We start from the raw sequence: 24,636 nt of genomic DNA on the forward strand, positions 1-24,636 counted from the left end.
ACAAGTTAGTTATCATTAGTTTTTATTAGTTATAATTTTCTGTCCTGGACAAGCCATGCTCAGTCCTGCTTTGGGGCCTCAGGTCCCTTAGTTTTGCCTTCTCTTAGTCTGTGGAAGTCCTTGAAGGCCCAAACCAGGCCTCCTCTCCCTGATTTCTCATGTTTTCAGCTTCTCATTTTGCATCTGCTCTTAGTATCTTATATTGGAGGCAGGGACCACAGTGGAGAACCAGCATTGTTGGGTTTCACCTTGGCTCCGTGCTGCCTGGAGGAGAGACCTAGGACAAGATTCTGATCTGCAAAATGGGGATAATCACAGCTGCCACTTAAGACGTGGCCAGGGCCAAGTGAGGCAAAGTAGGTGAAAGCTCCTGCACTTAGTAGGCCTATGCATACGTCCCGACTTCCAGTAAAACCCCTGTTAAGTGCGTGGCACTTGCTTCTTCTCCATGTTTCTGTGCTCTAGCAGCTAACAAAGAAGGCCCAGGCTCCTTCAGGGCACTTCTGGAGGGCCTGGCCCTGCTCCAGGAGCCCTAGGGCAGGAATTCCCTCGGTTTATTCATCTATGGAATGGGGACACCTAATTGGTGCTCCCAGATGCTATCTTGGGCTCACTGAACTCGGCTTAGTTCCTGAGCCTCAGTTCATACTCAAAGTAGGACCTAAAGGAGCGCCTATAAGGGACGTGGTGGTTGTAACCCTAATTTAGAAAAATCTTTTGATGCATGCCTGGTCCTGTGGAGGTTTGGGGTTCCAGAACCACTCAGCCTTTGGAAAGCCCCCAGAGAGTCCAGAAGTGTTGTCACTTGAGAGGGGGCTGGAAAGCGGGGCGGGATCCTCCGCGAGCTCTGGACGCGGGAACAATGGGTGGGCGTCGGCCAGGTCCAGGCTGGAGGTTGACTAGGCCGGCGAGCTGGGCGCCGGGCCGCGGGGTTAGCCCGGGGCACCGGGCCGAGAGCCGAGGCGTCTAAGCCAAGGAAAACCGAGGTCGGCGCTGGCAGGGAACCCGGGGGGAGGTGTGGGCGGGGCCCGAGCCCACCGGGCTGGGACCATGAGGGCGAGGAAACCCTGGGTGGGGTCGCCCCCTCCTCTTCGCCAGGCCGCTTGCCCCGGGCCTCTGAGCTTCGCGGCAGCTCGGGTAGGCGCCGGGCCCACGTGGGGAAGCGGGCGGCGGACCCCAGCACCAGGCGGGTTCTCGGGGCTCAGCCGCCTCCTCTGCTCCCCTCCCCGGGGACCGGCGCGGCTCCTCCCGACGCGCGGCCCCGGCTCCGGCGGCTCCGGCGGCCCCAGCGCTCCCCCGGTTGTTGGCGACTCGTCGCTTCTGCTCGCTCCTTCGCCCGCCCGCTGCTGTTTGGGCAGCCGGGATCGCCACCGCCTCCTCGGGGGAGCGGGCCGGGGCGGGGCGGAGGGGGGAGAGGGGGTGTGGGGGGCGGGCGGGGAGGGGGCTGAGCGCCGGGGGAGGGAGAAAGGGAGCGAGCAAGCGAGCGAGTGGGGCATTTCTGCGCAGCTCGAGTGCGCCTCGGAGCCCGCTCGGGCCACCGCCGGACGCAACGACCTAGGGACAGAGAGCGCCCGGAAGCCCCGCCGCCGCCGCCGCCGCCAGGTTAGCCCGGCCCGCCGCCCTCCTCAGGGCCTCGGGCACCCCGCCGCGTCCGAGCTCGCGTGTGCGTATGGAGTGATCGCCAGAGCGGGGGGACGGGCTCGGTCCCCGATCCTCCAGCACTGACAGGCCGGCCGGCAGGCTCCGGGGCGCGGGCGTCGATGCCTGGAGCCCGGGGCTTCGATTCGTGCGTTTCGGTACTGGCGCGGGTGTGTGTGTCTGGGTCCACGTCTCCGGGTGTGTGTTGGGTGTGAGTGCGCGTGTACCCGTGAATCTGTGCAAGTGGATGCTCGGTGTGTGCGCCTTGCGTGTGTGCGCTGGGTGTGTATGTGTGTGTATAAGGGTGTGTGCCCTTACGTCTCCGCGCGTTTGGACGGGGTGGTGTGTGCTATCTGGGTGAGAGTGTGTGTGTCTGCTTGTGTCTATGAATGTGCCTGTGAGAGGGTGTGTCCGAATGTGTAGCAGTGTGTGTACAGCTGGATGAGGGTGTGTGTCAGTGGCTTCGCTTGTGACTGGAGCCTGTGGCGGGGTGTGTGTGCGCGCGCGCGCCACTGTGACTCCCGTGTGTGCGCGTGTGAGGGCGGGTGTGCACCCGCGTAGCCCCCGTGTGCGTGTGCGCGGCTTTGTCTCTGCACTGCCGGGAGGAAGGGGTGGGGGCGGCGGCCGAGGCGCTGCTGTCGCCGGGAGCCGCGTACCTGGCTGGGGCGGTGGGTGGCGGCGGCGGGGGCGTTCCCGCTGGGCGGAGACTCCCTGCTGGCAGGTGGGTGGCCACACCCCGGGGGCCAGAGGGAGCTGGGATGACAGCGGAACCCGCGTTCGGAGCTGAGCTGGAGCGGAGGGCTTGTCCTGCCTGAAGCCCGGGACGGGGGGGGGGGGGGGGCGTGTGTATGTGGTGGGGGGAGTGGCAGCGACAGCGGACTCCAGGTTGGTGACCCAGCCGGCTCAGGAATCCATTTCCTGTCCGATGACCGACTGTCGCCCAGGGCCAGACACAGCTTGGCCAAGTCAGCTGCACTCCCACCCTCACCCACGGCAGCTCAGGTGCCCTGAAAAGACTAGGAGGGAGGACCCCTCTCTTAAAGGGCTAGCGCCCCCCACTCCAAAGAATCCTCCCCTTAGGAGATGTCTCTGGGTGTGTCTGCGCCCCTTTCTCCATGTATTGGTGTGTGCATGCTTTTCTAGATCTGTAGTCTGTGTGCATGTGTGTGTTCTCCCTGTGTACTTGTATTTCCTGTGCATTTGGGTGCATAGGTGTGTTTTACCAATGAAGAGTGAATAATGTATCTCTTGATACGTATGTGCTTTGATAGGTTCTGGTATATTTGTTTTTATGTATGTATAACTGTTTATGTATTAGTGAGTCTGTGCGTGTGGGTTTGCAAGAGAAGTGGCATTTTGCTGCCAACTGGAATAGGATAGGAAAATTCTGTCCAAGGCCACTCTATTTTAGAAAAAACTGTGAAAAGGAAGTTTGGGAATTGAGTCCCTGGCTTCATGGCTTCCAGATACTGGTACTGAAATGTAGGTAGATTGGTATTTGACTGGGATACAAGCATAGAGAGAAACTGAGAATCTTATAGGAGGAAGGAATTGTTCTGGGAGAAGGATATCCAGGTGCAAGAATTCTTCCTTCAGTTCCAGTTCTTCCCTGTAACTTCACCTCCCCCTTTGCTGCTTGGCTTGCCAGGATAAAGTGCACAGGATTTGGAGTGTGAAGGGAAGGAGCTGAGAGTATAAAAGGAAGGAAGGTGGATGGGTGATAGGATTGGGGGCCAACAGCAGATTTCTGCAATTCTTAAAATGTTTTGCTGACAAAGGCAGCAGAGGCTGGGGAAAGCTGGGCTTGTCGTCTCCTTCCCTGAGTCCCAGGACATGGGAGAGTCTCTGGCCTGGGGCTCAGGAACCCTGGAATCTGGTCCAGGGGTCTCCTTTTGACTTTGATCAAACCCTTTACGTGTTTATCTGTTCACTCACCACATTTTTATTAAGCCTCTCTTATGTAATAAAAGAGTCTAAACTCCCTAAGCCTCTGTCTCCCTGGCTGGACAGCTAGTGGGCTGGATTTGGGGACTTTGAGCCTCCTTCCCTTACTCAGAGTGCTAGAGTTTGTCACATTGTTGCCCAGACTTAGGAATCCACCTTTCTCGCCCCCAATGGCCATGGTCCCCACTGACCGCTTCCCCCAAACTTCCCTATACACTCTAGTCTACAGCAATGGTTCTCAAAGTGTGGTTACCTTACCAGCAGCAGGGCCACCTGGGAGTTTGTTAGAAATGCAAATTCTTGGGTCTCCTGCTGGACCTACTGACTCAATAACTAGGGGTGGGACCCAGCAATCTGTGTTTTAACAAACACAGGTGATTCTGATGCTCTCTAGATCTCAAGAGAGGTACAGACTGGAGCCAGGAACCTTCTATAGGTTGAAACACCTGGAAAGACTCCCCTGTCTCTCACACATGAACCTGAAGTAGCCCTGAAGCCCCACCTGGTAGGTAGGGATTCTGGTTTCAAGTCCCAGGTCTTCCTTGTGATCTTTGACAAACCACTCCTTCGCTGACTGATGCAATGACTCTTTGACAGTATTTGCTGTGGGCCAGGTTCTGAGCAAGGGGTTTCCCTGCTCTGCTCAGTTTCTCTAGTCCTTACCCTGACCTACAAGGCCCTGCAGGATCCAGTCCCTGCCTGCCTCTTGGGAAACCAGACTGTTTGGCCTTTTAGTTCATCCAGGCACAGTGAGCTCCTTTGCCTCTGGGATTTTACCCTTGCTGTTCCCTCTGTTCCCCTAGCACACTCTTCTCTGCTTCTTATCTTGGTTAACTTCCACTCCAGATTTCAGCTCAACAGTCACTTTCTCAAGGGGGCCTTTGCCATCTCCCTAGGCTGTCAGTTTTTTCTGTTATACATTCTTAAGAGCTCTCTGTGTCTCATAGAACTTATGATAGTTTGGCCGAGCCCGTGGCGCACTCAGTAGAGTGCGGCGCTGGGAGCGCAGCGACACTCCCGCCGCGGGTTCGGATCCTATGTAGGAATGACTGGTGCACTCACTGGTCTGAGTGCCGGTCATGGAAAAAAAAAAAAAAAAAAAAAAGTCATTAAATGTCTGGGCCGGCCCGTGGCTCACTCGGGAAAGTGCGGTGCTGATAACACCAAGGCCCCGGGTTCGGATCCCATATACGGATGGACGGTTCGCTCAGGTGCTGACAACACCAAGTCAAGGGTTAAGATCCCCTTACCGGTCATCTTTAAAAAAAAAAAAAAAAAAAAAAGAACTTATGATAGTTTGTAATTATACATGAACTTGTTAGTTGTTTGTCTCCCCTCACTAGACTGTAAATGCCATCTGGGCAGGAACTCACTTACTGATCTTCCTAGTGTCCCACACCACACAGTGCCTGGTTTATGATTTGTGTTCAATAAGTTTGTCAAATGAATTAAGTTATAAAATGGGAGATGGTACTAAATGATACCCAAAGTTTCCTCTCAAGCCATGACAATGTAGTATCCAAGCAGGCTGCAGACTTTTCTCAAGTAGATTTATCCATCTTTTTTTACTGCTGCCTCTCTTGGCCATAGATTTGAGCCCTTGCTATGTGCCCAGGCTCATCCACACTGGGCTCTGCTCTAGGAAAGCCAGGAGAAAGCTCTTCAGGAGACACTGTCTAGCTTGTGTTCTATGTCTTCCTAGATTAGGATCCTGGAAAAATGAGAAGAAGAAGAGCATTGAATAAAGAATCTAAAGATCTGGGTCCACACCTTGTTATGTTACTGTGGGCAAATCACTTTCTCTTTTTTGCATGTTTCATTTTCTGTAAAATGAAGGTGTTGGGATAGATGGTGTATTTAGTAGTGGTCACTAGCATTGGCTCTGGAGTCATTCTGGCTTTGGGTACACTTAAGCGAGTGATTTCGTCTCTTCATTTCCTCACTGGTCAAACAGGACCAATAATAGTGTCTGTTGCATAGGATTGTTTTGAGAATTAAATGAGGTAATGTACATGGAATGCTTAGTACGGTATGAACACATAGTAAACATTTGGTAAATGTTAGCTATTATTATGGCTACTCCACAATTCAGTTCAACATTCTTGAGTACCTTTATGTTGGGCCCTAGGCCTACAGAAATAGAAACCAATTCAACAGTGTTCACAGGCTAGGGGGTGGGGGCAGACATGTAAATATGCCATACCACAAGGACAATGTACAGGGTGCCAGGGTGTGGCTATTTATGGAAGAAAAGTCTTCACAGAGGAGAGAGATGTGTTTTGGCTGAATTAGATCTTCCAGGTGTTTGGAACAGCATGTGTAAAGGCAGCATGGCTTGTTACGGAAACCCCAAATAGCTCCCTGTGGTTGGAGCAGAAAGTGGCAAGTGGTGGGGACAGGTTTGGTAAGTGGAAGATAAGGCTGAGGGGAAGGTTAGGGCCAGATCTGGCACAGGCCAAAGAGCTTGACCAAGTCCCACAGGTGGTAGGGAGCTACGGAAGAGGATTAAACCAACCAGGAAGGATCAGATTTGCATTACAAAAACACAGCTCTCCAGGTGGTGGTAGAGGGTGGCCAGGTAGAAGGGGAGGACTGTTGACCAGGAGACCTGAGCACAGAGGCTGCTAAATGAGCTCAATAGGAAGCCCCTGTGGGGTGGATAGAGGGCTAGAACACCAGGAAGCACAATTGATGGTCTTCAGGCCAACCTGGCCCGGGAAAGTGAAGGAGAGGCAAGAATGACTTCTCATGGGCCTCCAGGCCCCCTTTAACCTCCATGCCTGCCTAATGAGTGAGAATCTGAAAACTGGAGTTGGAGTCCCAGGTCTGCTACTCACAGATGCACCATGCACTAACTTCTTGGATCTGCTGTAATGACGTACCACAAACTGGGGAGCTTAAAACCACAGAAATGTATTCTCTCACAGTTCTGGAGGCTAGAAGTCTAAAATCAATGTGTCAGCAAGATTGGTTTCTTCTGGAGGCTCTGAGAGGGCAGACTGATCCATGCCTCTCTCCTAGCTTCTAGAGTTGCCAGCAATCCTTGGTATTCCATGGCTGGTAACTGCATCTGCCTCTGTTGTCACATGGCTTTCTCCCTGTGTGTCCCTGTGTTGTTTTCTCTTATAAGGGCACCAGTCATATTGGGTTTAGGACCCATCCTAATCCCTCATGACCTCATTTTAACTAATTACATCTGCAAGGACCCTATTTCCAAATAAGGTCACATTCTGTGTAGACATGACTTTGGGGGAGGGACACTACTCAACCCAGCACTTAGAGGAAGAGGGAAAAGAGCATAGGCCTTGGAGGCCCACAAGCCCAGGTCCAAATCCATGCTTTTCAACGGAGCAGCCATGAGCCTTGGGGTAGATCAGATACTGTTTCTCAGCCTCAGTTTCTTCTATGAAAAGGGAACAGTAGCACCTACATCACAGTGTTGTGGTGGTGAGGCTTGATCAAGAGAACAGAGATAAGCAGGCCTAGGGAGGGGGTACACAGTAGGCACTCAATAATTACTACTATCTCTTCGGCTCTGCCTTCTCTGTACTTAGTAGCGGGACAAGTCACTTAATCACACTTCACTTTCCTCATTTGCCAAATGTGAACAGCCATCATCCAGTCCTACCTACCTTATGAGATTGGGAATCCCTGGAGATAACGCAAAAGCTCTTTGTAAATTGCTTAAAGGTTTGTTGCTGTGATTTTTAATTATAATCATCATCATAATAACCCTTAGCCATTGCTACATCCACTGCATTCTCAGCAGAGCCCCGCCCAGCCTGCCTCTCTCCTTAGGCAGGTCATCTTTGCTCCTTTGTACTTAGAGACATCACAGGAAGTGTAGCTGCTGTCAGAGTTGGGAGGACCTTAGAGATGGTCCTTGTTGTTGCCCTCATTACCCTAAGGAGGGAAACTGATGCTCGGAAAGAAGAAGTGATCCCCAAGGTCACACAGCTGGTCAGTGGCAATTGGAACACCTTGTTTCTGGCTCTTGTTAACAGCCCTAACAGTGCTTTTTCCCTAGTTACAACTTTAGCTCCAGAAGAAGGAACTTGGGACAAGTAGGGGCCTGGAGAGGACTCTGCAAAGGTCCTCAGAATCTCAAGAAAGGGGTCCCTTAGTCCTGAGTGAGCAGGCAGTGCATCCACAGGCTGAACGGGCAGTTTGTTTTGTTATCAGCCTGGCTGTGGCCATCTCTCCCTGCTGTAGCGGGAGGAGGTCACCACTGGCTGGTGGCAGCAGCATGGGGAGCCAGAGCCTGGAGGTAACCCGAGGCTTCAATGTCCTTTTGACAGCTGGGGGTGGGGTGCTTCTGGGCAGGCAGGCCATGTCCTTCTAAGCCTTGCCTTGGTGGGTGTAGGAAAGGCTCTGGAAAGGAGAGAGGGCTTATCCTGTGCTGGCAGTTTCTGTCAAACTATCTTCCTCCCCCGCAAGCTGAGAGAGCCAGGCCCCTCCTCAGCCCCTTGAGTCTCCTTCCTCTTCTTCTCGATTTTTCTCTTGCTCCATTCTCTCTGTCTTCCCCTCATCCCTCTCCCCACCTCCTCTCCAGATTAGAGGTCTAAGGATAAAGTCTCCAGACCCACTTGAGGTGGTGCTTTTGGGGTTGCTTGGGTCCACCTAAGAATTAGAAAGCCTAGGTTCTCTTCTGTCAGAGGCTCAAGCCTGACAAAGGATCTCCAAGCCCCCAAGCACCCTTATAAACAACTGCTTATGATTATTGGCTTACCATGTGCCAGGCCCTGTGCTAAGTGCTTTACATGCCTTATGTCTTTTAATCCTTATAACTACCCAGCAAGGCAGAGATTACAATCTCCATTTTATTAAAGGAGGCTAAATAACCTGCCCCAGGCCTACCTAGTCCTCAGCCAACAAGTGGAACAACTGGGATTTAAATCCAGATCTGTCCAAAGCCCACTGGTACTCTTGAGTCTTATCTATACTGTCACCTATGGGACTTTTGAGAACATTTAAGGGTCCACAGAGGGGCATGCACTTGCTCAAATTCAGAGAATGAATTTTTGACTCAGAGAGCAGGGTCTCCAATCCAGGGCTCCTACCTCTCAGGCCTGCGCTCTGCTGCCCCCTCAGGGACTGGCCTTCCTACAGCGTCCGCCCCGGGGGGTGGCCACAGCTCTCAGAGTTCTAGGCCGCTGCCCACGGGGGTGGGGGTGGGGAGAATGCATCAGGGGGAGATGACAGGGAAGGTCTGAAGTTACTTTGTTTTTCTCCTATCTCATTATTGTTTTGACATTGGCCACCTTAGTTTTTCATTGATTATTTTGTGTCTTCTAGTTAAGGAATCTTATCATCTGCAAAGAGCATTAGTTTTGTCTCCTCAGAAGGGTGCCTGGGGACTTGGAGATCCTCTGTCAGGCTTGGTGATGGGTGGAAGTCAGGAGGAAGTAGGGAGGAGGGCAGAGCCTGGGGCCAGGAGATCCAAGTTCAGAGGTACACTTCTACTAGAAAAGGAAAAGGAGGAAGCCAGATCTAGCTCTGGGGCCAGAGCGAGGGAGGAAAGGGAAGGATAGGAAACCTCCTCTCACCCCAAGTTCAGCCCAGGAGTCCAGACTCCCTCCCAGGTAGAGCAGTTGATCTAAGTGTCACTTCAGAATCTGGGCAGCCATAGTTGCTTGCTGTGTCTCCACCTACCCCCACCGTGACCATTATCTTTGTCAGCCTAGCCCAGCCTAGCCACCTGCCTGTCTGAGCAGGTGGTTCAACCAGAAGGGTCCTTGATGAAGGAGCAGTGGCTTTAAAACTTTTAGCCACAGAGCCCTCTCTTTATAGGCTAGTAAGCAGAAATTCAGTACGTGAGACACTAAAAGAGGAGCAGCTCAGCACCCCATCCCATCCCCCTACCTCCCAAAGGCTGGGATTCTCAAACTTTGCTCCCTCTTAGAGCAACAAAAAGAGAGCTTGCCAAAAACAAACAAACAAACAAAAAAAACCCCCAAAACCAACCCCCCCCCATAACAAAACCACACTCTTCTAGGACTTACTCCAGAGATTCAAATTCAGCTGCTGCATTGGAGGGTCAGGTCCTTGGGGGGGCCCTGGAATCAGCCTGCTTTAACAGGCTCCCTGTCGTGGTGATTGGGACACAGATGATTCTCAGATTGCCCTTAGAGAATGCTGGTCTCAGATGTTCATGAATTTCTGAAACTGCATGCACAATTTTGAGAATGTGTGTTGTTCCCAGGAGAGGATCCATAGGCACCATCTGAGTTTGTTTTTTTGTTTGTTTTTTTTTGGCAGTGGGCTAGTACAGAGATCTGAACCCTTGACCTTGGTGTTATCAGTACCACGCCCTAATTAAGTGAGCTAACAGCTAGCCCTCCCACCATTAGAGCTTAGAACCACCATCTTCAGAGTTGTTTTATGGAGATGGAGCCTAAAGTTGAGAGAAGGGTCATCAGGCAGCTAATGTCAAAGCCAGGTGGAGAAGGCTGGCCCCGTGCCTATCAGCACATTACTGGCTTTGCTGAGGTGAAGGTGCTGAGGAACTGTAGACCAGTCCCTTCTTCTGTCTGGGTTTCAGTTTTTCCAGCTGTAAAATGGGGGTTAGACAGGATAATCCCAGGGTCCGGTGCAGCTTTGATCTGTAGTTCTGGAAGCCAGGTCTCCTGCTGCCCAGTCTACGTTCTCTGTCCCTTTCGTTTCTGCCTCCCCAGCTTCACCCACCTCTGGTGGGGCCACCCCCGTTAGCATCTTCAGAGATTCTGGACAGAGCCTGGATTCTGGCCCCTAGAGTCCCTCCTATCAAACCATATGCCCAAGTGCTCAGGCCCTTTCTCCCTTTCCATTCCCACTCACCATCAGTGAACTGGGTGTCTGTGAGTCTGGGGAAGCTCAAGATGGCCTCTTCAGGGCTGGACACCTGGGTCAGAGCCAAGGGGAGGGCTGGGAGAACGCATCTCCTGAGGCTCCTGGGACACGCCCAGGGCTTACCTATGTCTTTGCCCCAGATGCCTCTGTTCTTCCCTGCCAGGAATGCCACCCCCTCCCTTCCCCAGTCACTGTTGAAATCCTGCCTGCCTTTTCAAGGCTCAGCTCAGATGCCAACCTCTGTCCCACAAAGCCTCATGAGCCCTCCCCCTACCCCCACAATGAGATTTGTCTTTACCTCCTCTGAATTCCCTTAGCGCCTTATCTGTTCCCCTCTGGGGACAACTGCTTGGTCTTAGCTTTATCAGGGGAGGTGGCTCATCTCTCTCACTAGATTGTGAGCACGCAGCACTGCAATGTCTCATTCTTTGCTCCCCAGCACTTAGCACAGGGCTGTGCTTAATCGAGGCTTATTAAATTTTATTTGCCGAATCTGCCTCCATCCCTGGGCTGGGCTAGTTTCTTTGGAGGCCCTGTGGGGGCCTGTCACTGGCAGGCCACAACGTCTCACATATCCCCTCCTTTATTTGTGGATTGTGGGGGAGGCCAAGTAGGGCAGTGGGTAAGAACTTAAATTCCAGTCTTGACTGCCATTTCCTGGCTGTGTGATCTTGGGCAAGTCACTTACCCTCTCTGAGCCTCAATCTTCTCAGCTTAAAACAAAGAGGATGACAAGTGTATTGGGGGCTTGGGAGAATTAACTGAAAAGCTATGTGCAAAATGCTGAGATAAAAGCATGGTAAAGAAATAAATGGCCAGTAAATGATTACGACTTATTATTTTTTAGCTAATAGTTATTACAATTGTTGTTTCAGAAAACACCTACTATGTTCTGAGCATTGTTCCCGGGGGCCAGGGTGAGAGACAGAAAAAAAATTATTATAGGAGTTCCTTGGTCTCTATGGTCTTACAGTCAAATAGGGGCTGTAAAACTCTAATACAAGGAGTCAGAGCCTGGCAGAGGTGAGGTTGAGTGAGTTGAAGGGTGAACGGTCAGAGCAGATGCCTTGACATTTGAGTTGGATGGGTGACATCTGTTCACTGTGGGGGATGGTGAAGTGGGGCACATATTTGGAGAGTTGTGGGAAGGATGCTGAAGAATCACCACACAGAAGAGCCTTAGGGTCAGCACCCTGATGGAAGGAGCGGTAGTGTCAAGCTTTGTTTTGCCAAGAAGAATTTGGGGGATCGCTGGTTCATGAGAGAGAAGGTTGGGAAGGTGGGGCAGAAAGTGAGGGCATTATGGTGTGGGTCAAGGGGAACCAGACTTCTAAGCAGGAGTGGGGAGGGGGGCTTTGTCCCTCTCTGCCCAGGCTTGAGCTGAGCATGGTTGAAGGTGGATCTCTTAATCAACCCACTTCACCCCCTATTATACAGATGGAAAGCAGAAGCTCAGGACCGGGAGATCCTGCCCAAGAACACTGAGTGAACTGGCCCCCCGAGAGCTCTGGATGGGCTATGGGCCCAGGTCTGTGTTAGGGGTTGGAGGAAGAGGGTGAGGAGGGGGCCAGGAACCCGAGGAAGATGTAAATGGCAAGCAAACATCAAATCGGGAGCAGTCTGTGTTGCCAGGGTGCGTGTGATCCTAGGTGAGTGGGATGTGAGTGGGCTGGAGCCGTCATCATTTCAGGCTTTCCTTCCGGAAAAGGAGAAAGGGCCACAAAGGTGGGAGCCATGAGAATATTGGGTGTGGGGGAAATCAGGGGGTGGCCCGAGAAGAGGAGGCTGTTGCCAAGCAGCGAGAGACACGACTGTATTCAAGCAGCACAGGCACTCTAGCATCTGTGGGCCTGGTGCTGTACGGCCCTGGACTATAGTGGTATCACCCCCATTGCAGGGAAGAAATGAGGACTCCCAAGGTTATAGCTAGGAGGAATAGAATCAGGAGTGGTGTCCAGGGCTGGGGGAACTTCAAAGCCATGTCCCTGGTGGCTGCCATCCCATTTCACGCAATGTCCTGGGATCAAAGAGGTCAAGGAGGTTGCCCAGCCCAGAGCAAGCCATCCTTCACCTTCCTTCACTTCTCCATCAGTCTGCCCATCTAGCTGGCATGTTTTATTCTGGTTTACTCCTGCCCCTTATTTGTTGATTAAAAATATTTATTGAGCACCTACTATGTGCCAGCACTGCCCCTGACCTCATGGAACTTATGCCATCACCCCTTAGCACAGAGGGAGGGATGGGAAGGAGGAGGTGAGGGGGCCACTAGCCACCCCTTTCTCCCTTCACACCAACACCTCCTCCTTCTCAGCCTCTGTCCACTTCTAAGTGCCCCTACCCTGAGAAGGGACTTTTTGCTGGAACTACCTCCTGCTGAAATGGAAACCAATCAGAGTTAATTGTTAAACCTAATGACTGATGAAAGTTTCACCCTGCTGGGCTGTTGGCAGGGGGCTGAATGCTAGCTGTGCTCCCCAGGAGAGGGGCGTAGCCACGCAGGGTTTTCTGGCTTGTACCTGCCACCTTTTCCCTCCTTTGGAATCTGTCTCCAGGGTTGTCTCCTCTCCTCCCCAGGCGACAGGCTGCTACTAGAACCCTTTCCCCTGCCTCCAGCCAAGGTGACCCTGTGAGGTCAGTACTTGCTCTGGCCCTAGTCCAGGGGCCTCTGGGTGAGTGCTCTTGGGGGAGGTGCAGGGGAGGGCGTGGTGCATAGCCCTGGGGACCCACCCAGAGGGCAGGCAGCCAGTGGACCTTGCTGTTTTTGCGTCCTGCTGGAGGAGGGTTGGAGGGCGGGAACAGTGCCACAGTGGCCTAAGCCCTGTACTCAGGACCCTGCCCAGTGCAGTCCATGCTGTGCCTTTCTCTTGCTCTCCTGCCCTTTTAGCCTCTTCATTGGGTTTCCTGTTCTGGGCCATCATCTGCCATTAGACTGGAGGAAGAGGGATCCCTGAGAATAGTGGCAAAGGCTGATTTCTTCTTCTAGAAGGCTGAGCCTCAGGACAGGCCCCTGCCAAGCTTTAGCGACAGGGCTCAGGCTTCCAGTGAGCATACCCAATCAAAGCTGGGTGACCATGGGCAGGTGGCCCAACTCTCTGAGCCACAGTGTCATCCTCTGAACAATGGGTACTGTGATCCCTTTGTTACCATCATTACGAATATAAAAGGCACCAAGGGTGGATATTAATGTTAGGCTCAGTAGGGGGTTGTTGAATAAGTAGATACCATTCTATTCAGGTACAACTTTAGCTCAGAGGCTTAGCTTTAGGTGAGGGCCAAGGAGGCCACCAGCCACACCCTCAAGGACTTGACTGCAGAGCTGCTACTGCCCCATACAATAGCTACTAGCTACATGTGGTTATTAAGCACTTGAAATTGTGGCTAGTACAACTGAGGAACTGAATTTTAAGTTTTATTTAATATTTAATTTTATTTGATTTTAATTAATTTAAAAGAACACTCCAGTTATTGACAAACTTCTCAATATGTTGAGAACTTAGATTCATGAGTATACTTTTTCAATTGTAAAGGCTAAGAGAATCTTAATATAAAAATTTACTGTCTGAATCAAAATGTTCTGTAAGTGTAAGATACACACTAGATTTAGAAGACTAAGTATTCAGTATTCTTTTATATTGATTACGTGTTGAAATGGATATATTGGATTAAATAAATATATTATTAAAATTAATTTCACCCATTCCTTTGCACTTTTTAAAATGTGGCTACTGGAAAATTGTAAACTATACATGTGGCTTGAATTGTATTTCTATTGGACAGCACTGTTGTAGCCAGAGTTGAGTTGGACACATTCAAATGATACAAGATTATATGAAAACTAATTATTTGGTAGAGGTTTGGGGGTGCATGAAGGCCAGATGTCCCCTACCCCACCCCCAGCCTCATGATGGAATGTTAACCCTGGATAATCCCATACCCTCAAGGATAAGATCAGGGCTTCTGATGGCAAATGAAGAAACTTCCTCTGGGTTCTCTTGGCCACACCACTCACTTGCTTTGTGTGTGACCACGGGTACTTCACTTTGCTGAACTTTAGTCTGTCATTTGCAAATTGAGACTAATGGTGATTGAGGGGATTCCCTGAGAAATAATCCAAGTGAAGCGTTTAGCACAGTGCCTGGCTCGCCAAAGCAGGCAAGTGTTAGCTGTGGGGTTGCTACTACTGTCGCATCTATCAGCTTGGATTCTGTTCTTCCATTTGTCTGAATGAGACATTGGCCAGAGCGAAAGGAGATGTTAAAAGAGCTTGAGGTTACTGGCCAGAAAAACAAAAGAGCTTGAGTGTGGGAGTTGGAATGGGGCTTGGGGGATGCTTTGTAAGAATCTTCAGGGGATTGCTTGCCTTTGAGGTAGCTCCTTGGCTCTTTCCTTCTGCAAGTGATCAGACAAAGCTAAGTTCCCGTTTTACAGATAAGGAAGCTGAGGCCTGTTAAGGGAAAGTGACTTGGCTATGCCTGAATGCAGGTCTTCCCAACCCTATTGTGGTAATATTGGAGCCAATGTTACTAGGCCACCATTTGAGGTTGTAGGATCTGGGTCTGACCAGGAATCGGAGCTTGTAAGGAATAGTTATTATTACTGTCTTATAATTGGAAGGGATCTTGACACCATTTAGAGCAGCCATCTCATTCTGGAGTTGGAGAAAGTGAGAGAGAGAGAGAGAGAGAGAAAAGAGAGAGAGAGAGAGAAAGGAGAGAGAGAGAGCGTGCGAGAGCGTGCACTTACACAGCAACTTGATGGCCAAACTGGAACTGTTTCTGTTTGTTTAGATACTGCCCTCAGCTCAGCCCCAGCAGGATGGATGGCCCTGCTTGTTAGACCCCTCTTCTCCTGCCCAGTCCCAAGAGAGGGTTCTGAGAAAGAGGCTTTTGTTTCACTAGATTGTTCTGGTTTCCTCTCAAGGTAGCTGCATGTGCACATGTGTACACACGTACACACACACACACACACACACACGCACACACGCACACACAGCCCATTGGCCTGATTTCCATTTGTCCCTGTTACAGGTTTAAAGGGCCCTGAAATCTGAAGCTTCTTCACACACATCTACTTTCTGGATATCCATGGGGAGACCATGGGCTTTTTCATCAAGGAGGCCTGGGTTCAAATGTCTCTTGTACCATTAATTTGCTCTGTGACCTTGGGCAAGTCACTTGGAATTTCTTAGCCTTAACTTTCTCACTTGAAAAGCAGGAACCAAAATGGTGTACATATAACCTGGTGGTTAAAAACCCAGGCTCTGGAGCCCAGCTGCCACTTATTCACTGTGTGGTCTTCAGTGAGTTATTCCACCTTTCTGGGTCTCAGTTTCCGCACCTGTAAATGGAAGATGCTGTCTCTTGGATGGTTGTGATAAGGCATTGTGCTGAGCTCTTCACAGGCATCATCTCATTGAAGCCCACTAGCCCTGGCAGCAGACACTATTGCTCCTGTTTTCCAGGTGAGGAAGTAAAGTGAATTGGCCCAGGCCACATAGTTAGAAAGTGGTAGAGCCAGAATTCAAACTGTGTCTGTGTGACTCCAGAGCCCAAGCTCATAAACCACTGTATGTTCTCCCTATTTGCCTGATTCTCATGTTCTGTATGAAGTAGAAACACCTCGTCCCACCTGGAGACTGACTGTTCCGAGTGTTAGTCTGGGGCACCTGAGGCTTCTCCCTCCGTCTGTCTCACCCCATTGCATGCTATGCGGGGCCTGCAATTGGGGCTCAAAGAAGATGGAAAAGGTTCTTAAATACTCTGTGAGTGAGTCATACCAGAGCAGAATATTAATGCTAAATATTTATTTCACAGATGGGGAGACTGAGGCAAAAATAGGCCAGGTTGAGAGAGCAATGGGTTTGTTTTTTCCTGGTGCTGGAGACCACTGGTCTGACATGGAATGAGGCACCTTAGGGTAGGGGCCCCTGCACCCCCATTCCCCTACATCCAGGCTGCCACCAAATTCTGTGGATACCACCATTTATGTATCTCTTGAGTCCATCCACTTCTGTCTCTTCTGTAGCCATCCTAGTTTAGTCTGACAGTCATTCTAGTCTAATCCGACAATCATCCTAGTCGTACCTGACAATCAAAACAACCTCCTAACAGCTACTTCTATGGCTACTTTTACCCCTTTCCAGTCCATTCCGTACCCTGTAAGTCAGTGGTTTCCCATTGCTCTCAGAATAACAACCGGATCGTCACCTTGGCCTCTGAGGCCCTTCATGGCCTGGCCCCTGCTGGCCGCTTCAGCTTCATATTTGTTACTTTCTCTTTTGCTCTCTGCGACGTTCAGTCACACGGCCTTTGTGTTTAACAGGTTCAGCAACTTCCCTAAGTTTCCTCAGAGTCAGATGCCAGCTTCTCAATTTCTAGCACATGCTGGGCCGGTGAACTCAGTTCTGAGGCACTGACACTGTTTCCTCCTTCTAGGTGCCTGACTGACAGACGTTCTTACCCCCAGGGAGCTGGTGTGGACAGAAGAGGGGTGAGTGTTCCAGAGGCACAGCCTTATTCTTCTTCTGCTGAGGTTGGACAAAGAGGACTTCCAGGCCTTCAGGCTCTCGATTTTGAAGATGTTTGACTGCTGGCGAGGCATGAGGGTTTGTCTAGGCCACAGGTTTCTGGTGGGGTTGAAAAAGGGAGCAGTGCTGTGGGCCCTGCCTGGTTTTGCTTGTTTTGAGATATGGGCTGAAATGCATATTCATTGAGCACTGTGTTAGACTGTGTGCTTTGCCTGTGTTGCTTATCCATGCCGCTGTGGCTGGCCATGGATGGTGCTGGGCCTGCAAACTGGGGCCGCTGGCCCTTTATCCTTGCTTTCTTTTGCTTAACCACTCCTAGGGTGTAGACTAGATTCAGGGGAGGGTGTTTGCATTCTGGCTCTGCCACTGACAACTGTGTACCTTTCTGTTGGCCTCAGGGTCATACATATGTTGTAAGGGCACAGGGAAGTGGAAGGTAGGGTCAGACTAAATGAATTGTTTTCAAACTTTTTATCAGGGGAATCCCCTTTTCAAATGAGCCCCAAAGACTCAATGTACAAAATAACTAAAGGGGTGGAAGCCCTGGTTGAAGTTGGGGCAGGACTGGGAGACTCTGACTAATTCCTCAGCCCCCAGCAGCCCCCAGACAATGCTACGGGACCCCTCCTTGGCTTTTGGGTAAGACTCTGAAAACCATGGGCCTGGGGCATGTCAAAGCCCTTTCTCACCTTGGAGGTGCTGTGAGTCTGGCAGGGTGAGGACATAGAGAGGGAACCAAGCCAAAGATGTTGTATTGATTGGGAAATTGCGAAGTAACGTGCAAATGTTGTTGTGGGATTATTAGTAAGGCATGATTGCCAGGCCTGTCATGTTGTCATTCTAGAATCCTCTGGTTTTTAGTTTTGGTTGGATGTGAGGTACATCTGTACTTCTAGGGGAACTCTCCATTGTGCATATGTATGTATGAATGAGTGTAGGGATCAGGGGCTCTGGAAAATGGGGCAGGGCTGAGCCATCAGGGGCAGGTAGGATGAATGGTGAAAAGAATTAGGAGCACATTGCTTCTGTGGGTGGCGGGGGTAGGGATGGCTTTAGCTCCAGTTAAAAGGAGTGATTTGGCTCCTTCCTGCCAGTGCATGGGCCCCACGGAGATCTCTGGGCAGGAAGCACTGGGAACAAGGAATCCTCTGTCCACAGCCGCAGCACAGCCAGGACAGAGGAGGTGGATTAGGAGTTCCCAGGAGGGGGCCTGCCCAGCCTTTCCCTGACATTTGGGCAATGTGTTGGGAAAGGGGAACTTCATGTGTGCATGGGAGAGTTGGGGCTCGGTAAAGGGGAGGTAGAGCTTAGTTCATACATTTATTCCACATGTTCTTCAGGCTTCCTGAAGCCCTCCAAGGAGCCAGGCTCAGAGGCAGGTGCCTCTGTAGGGGTCAGAGCCAAGAAAGATGAGACTCTGGGTATTAACCACCATCAGTTTACTGAAGCAGATAGAAAATGTGAGAGAGAACAGATTTTCACAGGCATCCTGGTAGTCCAAAGCCATTTGGCCTGCATGTCCAAAGCCCCACATTCAAGTCCTTGCTTTGCAGCCTTGGCCTCATTACTTCACTTTTCCGAGCTTTAATTTCCTCTTCTGTAAAATGTAGATGAACACATCAGCCCTAGCTACTTCTTAGTGCTATTCTGAGTGTCAATTAGAAGACAGTTTTAAAAATCTTTTTGTGCAGCAGAATTACAATATGTAAGCATTTGTAACAGAACTGGTCTGGTTGAATGTGGAGTGGGGTTACCCAGAATCTTGCCCTCCTTATTGCCCTTTGTTCCTTGGTTACTTTTAGAGGTACCTCTGCAGATTGCCAGGGCTCCAGGAAGAGGTGTGCAAAGACCACTGGGTTAGAATAATTCTTGAGAACATGTTTTGCACTGTCTATTGCAGCCCAGATGATAAAGATTGTGTCATACACAGAAGAACAGTTATAATACTGGCTTCTGCCTGGCCTTGCCCATGACCAGCACAGACTTTATCTTGGTTATCCTGGGCAGTTCATAGGATTGAAGGATGAGGGATCAGTTCAACTTTCTGTCTCTCCCATCACTGCTTTTCTATCCCCTTTAAGCTGTCCACTGCCCCAGCTTAGCAACCTAAACAGAAAGAAGGGACTCTTTTTTGTCTAGGATCTATATATCAATCCGAGGGAAGGACTCGGATTGGGTTAATCATTGTTGCTGGGAGAACAGGGATATTCTAAATGGCCAGGCCTGTCTAGGTCGGGTGTCTACGCACGTAGCTAATGGAGGGGCAGGGCTACACCAGACAAAGGGGAAATGGAAGGCTGCTGGGCAGACAGACCAGGAGAACACACTACGATGTTAGTAGATTTCCGAGTTTTTGGAGAATGAACAGCTCATAGGCCTGCAAGAGGCCATATCTTCCCTCTTCAGTAATAGTAGTACAGATACCACCAGTGATAACAATAACTAATGTTTACTGAATTACTCTCCCTGTGTTGGGAATGTTCTATTGCTTTACATGTGTTATTTCATTTAATCCTCATGACAGTCCTTTGGGTAGTAACTATTATTACTATTATCATCCTCATTTTATAGATGAGGAAACATAGGCAGAGCTAAGTTAAGGCCTCACACTGAGTAAAAGGAGCTGGGATTTAAGCCCACTGGCTTCAGAGCCCATTCTCTGACCGCTGTCTCCTGCTTCTGTTTGGTGGGCCAAGTGGCCATCCTGCATCTGCTTGCTTGCTGCTCTGTCGCACAGAGCTCACGACCTGCAGAGGCAGCCCGGGTCCAGGTTGCACTGCTCTGCCTATAGGAAAGAGCTTTCTTATGCTGTGCACGGATCTGCCTCTATACAAATTCATCCATCCAGCTCTGTGTTAGGGGTTTCAGGAGATGTAAAGAAAAGTCATCCATGAATCTTCCTGAAAGTTCTCCATAACCAATAAGTCATGTTACTGCCTTTGTGCCAGGTTCCATGCTGAACACTTTATGTGCATTATCTCATTCAATTGTGACAACACCTCTATAGAGTAAGTACTGTTATTGCCCTCATTTTCCAGAAGAAACTGAGGCTTGGAGGGGATAAATGCCTTACCCTGAGTCACATGGCTAAGAAACTTCAAAGCTGGTGTTGGAGTTCAGGTCTGCTGGAGCTCCAGAGCCTGTGCTAGAAACCACTGCAGTCACCTGTTTCCCTTAGAAGGGAATAAACGTGTGCAGCTGTGACTGTGACATAGCAGCATGCAAATGCCATTGGGAGGGACAGGAAAAGTGCACCTGAAGTTCAGAGGAGAGGGATCAGGGAAGCGGTGGGGAGAGGGAATATTTGATCTAGGTTGAAGGAAGTTGTTTGATTCAGGGAGTGCTCTCCAGGAGGAGGGAGCTGCCTGAAAAAAGGCATGGAAAGGAGAAGGAGGGGTAGTTAAATTTGGCCGGACTAAAGGGCTGGGGTGGGGGTGGGCGTGGGGAATGGGGGGTGGGCTGTGGCTAGATGTGCTTTCAGGGCCCGCAGAAGGTACCTCCTCTTTCCATACTAGTCTCTTCAGAGATGTGAAGAGGTATGATCTTCTCCAGCAGACCACAGGTACTCAGTTCCTTCCTTTCCTCCCTAGATGTGAGGAGGGCAGTCCCCATCGGGATGATGGATAAGGGCAGCAACAGGTGTCAGTTTTTCATTCCCCTCTTCCTGATGGAGAATGGAGAGAAAAGTTCTCCCCTTTGGTCTATTGCCCAGGGGTCAGCCCTTCCTCCAAACAGCACAGAGCTCCAGGAACCAGAATGGTTTCTAGCAGCCTTGGTGAGAGAGAGGGTTCCCCATGCCCTCCCTGGACAGTGGGCTGAATCTCCTGGCTCTAACTCACAGAGGGGCTTCTTTCTCCCATACCCCCCTCCCCCAGCTAATCTCATCCACTTTGTCAGAAGGCGGATAATGCCCCTGTAGACATAGGTTCTGTCTCTAAAGTGCCTTTGGATTTTTCTCCAAACAACTTAGGTGGAAAATTGGTGAAAGGGTATGACATTACTGTGGAGAGCCCACTTGGTATCAAAGGATGCAAGTATGGCAGTCATATTTATTAGGCTGGACTCAGCATGGCAGGGGCTTTATTACTCCATTTTACAGATGAAGAAGCTGAGGTTCAGAGGAGGAAAATGCCACAGTGAAGTTGTCACAAGAAAGGTGGCTGTGTCATTGTCCCCTAAAGAATGGATATAAGTGTGGGACTCAACGGGGAAAACTGCCTTTTCCCTCCCCTGCTCTTGTTCATCGATTCCTCCTCCTGTAGGAGTGGCTCTGAAATGCTGACTCTTGCTTCCCTGACTGCTTCCCAGCCTCTCCCCCACACGGTAACAGAATATTCCCCCTGGCTTGCTGACTGCCTGAGAGCCAGAGGGGCTGTTTTTGGGGGGCCCAGGCCTCAGGAATGTTACCCAGGTAAGGCCCAGATGTCCAGCATTCCTCTGTGTCTCCTACTGTCTCTGGATCCCCTGGATTTCTCCAGTCCTTCTTGGAGGGATTCCAGCATTTCCATAAGAGGAAAAGAGGCAGAGAATCTTTCATTGGGGGATTCTTCAACCCCATGGCACTTATCTCCTGGCTCACCCCCCAGGACTAGAATCAAAGTTTCTTACATTTTTCCTGTAAAGGGCTTTCCAATTCATCATCTCATCTGATTTTCCCCATAATACTGAGAGGTAAGGCAGGGAGGGAGGGTATAATTATCCCCATTTTTTGGGTGGGTTAAACTGAGGCTCAGAGGAGGTAAGATACTTCTTCAAGGCCATGAGTGGCAGACAGAGCTAGAAGACAGAAACCAGTGTCCAGGAAATCTGATCTTTCTTCCCATTGCCCAGTGCTGACAGCTATTGGGGCACCCTGCGGGTTGGCCTCTTAGTTCCTCCCCACCTCCAGGATTCATTCCCTTTCTAGTCCAGCCAAGTGTGTGTGTGGGGGGTCATTTCCCCAGTTCAGACCTCCCCAGGCTTCCTAAGGCCTACAGAATAAAGTTCTGTATTTGAGAGCTCCCCAAATTCAGCCCCAAACTACTGTCCTTGCCTATCTTGGCTGACATAACAGGCCAGCCTTTTTCTTTCAACAGGGTGGACAAAATTAGCTGTTGGTTGGGAGGAGATCCCTCTGTGAAATGGAGGCATGAGTTTCAGACTGCTGCTCAGGGAGTGGATGGGGAAACTGAGGCCAAGGTCAGCACAATCACTGCATTCAGGACAGCTAGAGAGGCAAGATTAGGAAAAGGCTTGGGCTGGGCTAATGCGGTGGGCCCTTTTCCCAGGAAAATCTACAACTGTTTCACCAAGGGGAACATAGTGTGTACTAAGTGTTTACATTTTCTTCAGCTTCTGCCCTAGAGAAATTCTTCCAAGGGCACCCAGGGCTTTCCCAGAAAAGTGGCATCTGGGCCAAACAAGAACCTAAGGGTTCTTGGGTTCCTAAGGAGCACTAGGGGTTGCAGCTCAGCACTAGCTAAAAATAACTGGGATTCTGGAATTAGTGGTGATGGTTGCACAACTCTATAAATGTATTAAAAATTATTGGGGGAGGTGACAGGGCTGACTGGTCGGTTAGAGTGCAATGTTGTCTTGACCTTGGTTGTAACACCAAGGTCAGGGGTTTGAATCCCCATATGGGCCAGCTGCCATAAAACAAAAACAAAAACAAAAACAAAAACAAAACAAACAAACAAACAAAAACTATTGAATTGTGTACATTAAAGTGATAAATTTTATGGCATGTAAAGTACATCTCCGTTTTTAAAAAAAGAATAACTGGGATCACATTAGAGCATGCCTCACACATGGTAGATGCTTAATAGATATTTGTTGGATAAATATCATTAACAACTATAACATTTTATAAAGCACATCTGTTTGATCCTCACAGCAGCCTTGAGGATGAGGCAGGGCAAGAATGATCCCCATTTAACGGATAAAGAAACAGAGGCCTAGAAAGATTGAATGACTCCTCCAGGGCCATTGAATTAGAGTTTTATAGAGGTGGAGTAGATATTTATGCCATGTCATCCAACCATTGACTCATTAAGCAAACCTTGACCCAGCACCTCTTCTATAAGCTGTGCTACCACTGCGGATGCTAGGATAGTGATATCAATGTGTTGAGACTTCTCTCTCTCCTCCAGTGGTCTAGAGGGAGACTCAGATAAAAAGCCAAGCATTGAGAATATGATGTGATTGGTGCTGGGGATGGAAGTGCAGGGCCTGTGGATGTCCGAAGGATCCTTGACCAGGTCTGGGGAGAGCAGGGCAACTGACCAGGAGAATGATAGCTGACTGGGCCTGTGAGGAGGTGAAACATGGCCACATAAAGAGTTTGTGGGCCTGTCCAGGAGGCCCTTGAATCCTGTGCTGATGTTAGGGCTGGCTTTGGTTCAGAAGGGCTTGAGGAGTCACTGATAGATTTTGAGCGGGGGAGAGATAATGACAAATTGCCCACTGACAATGATCCAGGGCAAGCCCATCTTAGCCCACTCTTCAGGACCACCCTCCCTGCCCAGCTTCCTACTCTGCACTCTCTGCACTGGTTGCACGGTGGGCCTGGGAAAGCTGAATTCGAGCTCAGATGTCTTGCCTCCTAGGCCAAGCTAGTCCTTACTTCACCGCCCTCCTCAGTTTGAGTCAGTTCCTGAAATTGCTGTCCTGGCCTTGGACTGGTCACAGGTAAGAAGCAGTCGTAACATTATTAATAGGAGCTAACATCCATTAAAACTGATGACCATTTATTGAGCCCCTACTTTATGCCAGGCATGGTCGTGATTTATGTCTGTCTCACTTAATTTTATTTAATCCTCATCCTATGAGATAGGTAATAGTATTATTCCTAGCTGACAGTAAGGAAACTGAGGCACAGAAAGGTCTCATAATTTGCCCAAGTGTTGGTGGAGCTGGGATTCAATGCCAGAGGCTGTGCTGATCCTTTAACTACCAGGCTGCAGAGCACAAAGGAAGAAAGAAACACCCAATCTAGCTGGGCCACAGAGTTTTCTCCGACTGGTCATCAGGGAGTCATATAGACAAAAATATTATCAAGGGGAAAAAACTCAAACCTGCTCAAGATCAGAGATAAGAGACAGGAAGGTCTGGAGGTGTCAGAGAAGTCTTCTTCAAGGAAGTGGGGTGGAAATGGACCCTGAGGTCATGCCAACTGTGATTCTGCAAGATCAAAGGGGAGTGCTGTTGACCCCAGAGGGTTGGGTCAAGTCCCAGCTTGGCCACCTGCCAGCTTGTGCCAGCTTGTGTGTGATCTTGAGCAAGTCATTTCCCCTCTATCAGCCTCGTGTTCTCATCTCTCCGTAGGTACAAAGGTGGTCTCTGTCCTGGAGGCTCCCATCAGGTTTACACAAGGGTGCCTTGGGACTGGGGCATAGGACAAACCTCTGGCTGAGAATGGTGGGGCTTGTTTGAAAAGAAGCTCAGGGCCATACCCTGAGTGGTCTTGCCCAGGAAGTTAAACTAACCTTTATCTCATTTCATACATGGGGAAAGACCCAGACTAGTTAAATAATTGGCTTGAGTTGTCAGCTGAAGCTAGCCCTGGACGCAAAGGGGGGAGATTCACGGTGGAAGGGGGCAGCATTATAAAACTACAATGAACAACACTGCCTTCTTCGTGTGTGTGTTCCAAGAACCAGGTGTAGAGAAGGTCTCAGGAAAAGTCTGAAAGAATGACCTGGGCAGGTCCCTTTCCCTCC

General features: G+C 50.1%; 1 protein-coding gene across 6 annotated transcripts in view; it reads left to right on the top strand.

The window, feature by feature from the left end:
- Positions 1 to 909: 909 nt before the first annotated feature.
- Positions 910 to 24,636, top strand: part of EPB41L1 (erythrocyte membrane protein band 4.1 like 1) — a 121,324-nt gene continuing 97,597 nt past the window's right edge. The window contains exons 1-2 of one of the 6 annotated variants that reach the window (XM_063094238.1): positions 910 to 986; positions 16,845 to 16,899. The gene's annotated coding sequence lies outside the window, so the exon portion shown is untranslated. Of the gene's footprint in view, positions 987 to 1,060; positions 1,138 to 1,467; positions 1,603 to 16,844; positions 16,900 to 16,919; positions 17,015 to 24,636 lie in introns of those variants that run through there. The other 5 variants (XM_063094247.1, XM_063094229.1, XM_063094289.1 and 2 more) reach the window with 5 other exon arrangements.

This window comes from Cynocephalus volans, chromosome 1, assembly GCF_027409185.1.
Source record: "Cynocephalus volans isolate mCynVol1 chromosome 1, mCynVol1.pri, whole genome shotgun sequence".
In the NCBI taxonomy this organism is placed as follows: domain Eukaryota; kingdom Metazoa; phylum Chordata; class Mammalia; order Dermoptera; family Cynocephalidae; genus Cynocephalus; species Cynocephalus volans.